This window comes from Pelmatolapia mariae, linkage group LG23 (assembly GCF_036321145.2).
Source record: "Pelmatolapia mariae isolate MD_Pm_ZW linkage group LG23, Pm_UMD_F_2, whole genome shotgun sequence".
Taxonomy (NCBI): Eukaryota; Metazoa; Chordata; class Actinopteri; order Cichliformes; family Cichlidae; genus Pelmatolapia; species Pelmatolapia mariae.
In genome coordinates this window covers 2,781,398-2,785,589 of record NC_086246.1, presented here as the reverse complement: position 1 = coordinate 2,785,589, position 4,192 = coordinate 2,781,398, and positions in this window count along the sequence as shown.

The following is a 4,192-nucleotide window of genomic DNA, read 5'->3' as shown; positions in this document are numbered from 1 at the left end:
TGAACCTGTTAAATGGTGAAAAAATGTTTTGTTAATTTCTTGTCTTTTTTCTCTGGCAGAACTACATTCAGGGAGGGGCAGCCATCTGTCATTACTGGTTTGGGGATAAGGGGAGGAAGACAAAATAAAAGAGCACTGTGGAAGAGACCCAAAGATTAATAATAACTATTGATTAACTTCAGAGATGTCTGTAAACATATAGTGACTAGGGATGGGTATCGTTTAGGTTTTATCCGATACCAGTACGAAACCGGTACTTTTGAAACAGTGCCGGTGCTTAAACGGTGCTCGAACCGGTGCTTAAGGAATGGAGAACACAAAATTGGTCCAGAAACCTCTCATCTTCAGCTGTTTTTTTGTAAAAAGATAACAATGTTAGCCTTTTCTGCAGCTATAGAGCATATATGGTATCACTCTTGGCTGGAAGCAGTGCTTAAACACTGGAAAAAACACAAAATTGGTCCAAAAAACTCTCATGTTTAACTGTTTCCCACTTTTTCTTTGGTCATTTTAGTCTTTTTGGCCAGGGTGAAGGGAGTACCTGCCATCAAACAAAAAGACAGCCGCATGTAACTACGCCGGTGTTTGCTAGTTCACCTTACATGCATTAATGTAATAACTAGAGATGGACCGATCCAATATTACGTATCGGTATCGGTCCGATACTGACCTAAATTACTGGATCGGATATCGGCGAGAAATAAAAAATGTAATCCGATCCATTAAATATCAAAAAAGCACCTCACAAAACTTGCGACACAGCGTAACTCGGCTCGTAACCGTAGAACGTTGGAGCAGTGTGCTCACGTGATAGAGCGGCTGTGTGTATTTGAAGCCTCGCTAACAAACCAGCATTTCATCTCCGAGGAAGTTATCCCACAGAGAAGTAAAGCAAGTGTGTAAGTTCATCTCTGAATGTTTGTAAAGCGTTCCCATGTTAAGCTTAACAACCGATATATGGAGCGACTGCCTCTCTCTCTCCCCCTACCTCTCCTGCTCCTACTTCAATTGATGATCAGCTGATCGGCTTTTCTGTCGCAAGTCCGTCTCTCTTCTTTGTTTTTGGCCCACTTTGCACCAGAAAGAGGAAACCAGCGGCTGAACAACAGCAGCACGTTTAACCTTGATAAGCTGTTGTTAGAATTTATTTAATATTACTTTCTACACCAGGATCCTTTTCTACGTAGCTGACGGCTGGTAACTGTGCAGGGGCGGATCTAGCAAAATTTAGCCAGGGGGGCCGATAGGGCATGAACAGGGAAAAGGGGGCACAAAGACATACTTTTCTTTCTTATTCTCATTTAAAACGTCTAGCTTTTAATAAATAATTATCCGAATCTTACACCCAAAGTTTTAATCTGATGTAAAATGTATAGAAGTCCATTACTGTATATAGTAACTTTTAAGTCTAATATACCCTAGTAAGCTATACTACTTTTTCCTTTGGGAAGATACCATCTGTGCATTCTGCAATTCTGTTGAAGAAAGATGTTGAATATATTTAATTATTCTTGAAAAATAATTGATTTCTGTGCATTTTTTTTCACCCTGCCTCAAATTAAAGTTGATTAGGTCGATTAAGCATCATGAGGTGGAGGGTGGGGGGTGGTTCCCTATTTTTTTTTGCTGGGAGTTTGCAACCCTATTAGTTCGGTTGCTTAATATTTCTGCTAAGTACTCTTTGAAATACCAGAATAGGGAGGATGGAGTAGGTTTAAGTTAGGTTTTAAGTTAGGTAAGGTTTATTAGATTGATCAGTGTTGCTGAACTATGAAATATTTTGGGTGCAGTGTATTTTTTACATACAGGTATAACAGAATAGCTTTAGTGTTGTTGTTTATTTAAACTTGAGTATGAACTTATACAAAATGCAGCAAGATATATCGGATTCATATCATCGGCAGATATCCAAATTTATGATATCAGTATTGGTATCGGACATAAAAAAGTGGTATCGTGCCATCTCTAGTAATAACGTGGTTAGCGTAATCAACGTAAATTACACACGAACAACATTAAGCTACTCACGCAGAGAAGAACGGCTGCTGCTGCTGCCATCATCATCCTCATCATTTCTGCTACACTGGCAGGGCTAGGGGCCAGGACTCTACTCTTCGGGTTTTTGGGGGATGTTGCTAACTCCGGCTCCAATAACAGGCACCACACCTGCAGTAGATGTGCCGGTGCTCGGTCTTGCAGCAAGCTATCAAATACGGTGCATTTCTTGGCTTTAAAAAAATATGCTATGCGCCGCCAGGTGTTTCATCAGATTTGAGGTGTTACCTCCTTTGCACAGTATCGCCTTAAAGCACTTGTTGCAGGCTGCTGAGTTTGCATATTTTGCTGTGAGGTACAGCCAGACTTTTGACTGCTTCACCTTGGGGTTTTTTAATCTGTAGCTCTGCTCTAAAAGAACATACGTACCTGGGCCCGCCTACTATCCTCGGAGACGTAAAATGATTGGCTAGAATCTGAAGTGTATCACATCTCAGGGGGAAAAAAGCACCGAAAAAAAGCACCGAAAAAAAGCACCGAAATGTGCGCTGCTTTTCAGTCTGGTTACTACCGTTTATGCCAATATGGCACCGGACACTGGTACCCATCCCTAGCCCTGAGCTGTATTTTAATGTCAATGTCAGTCTACAGCTTTCTACAGAAGTCTGTCAGTTAATGACTTTAAAATCAGGACTAACTTTTGTTTCAACATTGAGTTAAAAATATTTCTACAGCAAATATAAAAACATCTTTGATTAGCATTTTTATAAATCCACCTCATACTCCCTGATCACCATCTTTATGCAGGCCTGTTGCTCTGTTCATGGTCTCAATAAAGTTTTTTGAAAAGAAAACTGTAAAGTGTAATGTTTGAGTGCTTTATAAATAAAATGTAATTGAATATCCATCACAAGGGACACAATCCTTCCCATAAATACAAGCAAACCACTGAGTTTTGGAGTTTTGCACGGCATTAGATACAGATTGTGTTAAACTGACCTAATATTAATGGACTGAAGCTTCCAGTCACAGTGAATCAGTGTGTCAGTGAATGCACCGTGTGTGCTTCACTGCTCCATCTAGTGGACTGATAGTAGAGCAGCTGATAGCAGTGCGAGGCATAAGAAGCTGCCGTCTGACTGCATTCAGCTGACACTGAGATGAAGCAGGAAAGAAGCAGCTGATATTTGGACAGCACACATGATGGAAAGGAGGATTTCAGTCGATGTGCACATGGATGATTTGTCTTTCCTCTTCAGGTGAAGGTAGAAAGTGTGTGTGAGCTGACGTGGATGTGAATTCAGCAGCATGGATCAATGTGAGGACAGAGAGGAGGGAGTCCCTCCATCTAAAACCACTCTGTGTGGGGAACATGAGAGCCAGACCAAAGCTCAGAGGTGAGATGACCATCTCTAACTGTCCATGACTCTTCTCCATGTAACAGCTCAGTACTCACATCACTGCTCCATCATTATTCACAAGAACCCACCTGGATCCGAATTCATTTGTATGCATTGTACATTTAAACCTCTACTCATACAAGGATCATTAATAGTCCAACACTAGTACAGAAACGGTACCAGTGAATGTTGACAATAATCTTATGGCCTCTGACAGTGGACTCATCTCTGTGCTTGTCCTGCTGGACCTCAGTGCTGCGTTCAATACTGTTGATCATAATATCCTATTAGAGCGATTAGAACATGCTGTAGGTATTACAGGTACTGCGCTGCAGTGGTTTGTATCATATCTATCTAATAGACTCCAATTTGTACATGTAAATGGAGAGTCCTCTTCACCCACTAAGGTCAATTATGGTGTTCCACAGGGTTCAGTGCTAGGACCAATTCTGTTTACATTATACATGCTTCCCCTAGGCAGTATCATTAGAAGACATAGCATAAATTTTCACTGCTATGCAGATGACACCCAATTCTATCTGTCCATGAAGCCAGGTAACACACACAATTAGTTAAACTGCAGGAATGTCTTATAGACAAAAAGACCTGGATGGCATCTAACTTCCTGCTTCTAAAATTAGATAAAACTAAGCTTATTGTACTCGGCCCTGAAAATCTTAGAAATAGGGTGTGTAACCGACTTCCGGTCTGGCAGGTTGTGTGATGGCTGTGTAAGGTAATTGCTCCCAACCTTATTACCTTTTTTTCCCAACTTATCTAACTCGAAACCTACAAAA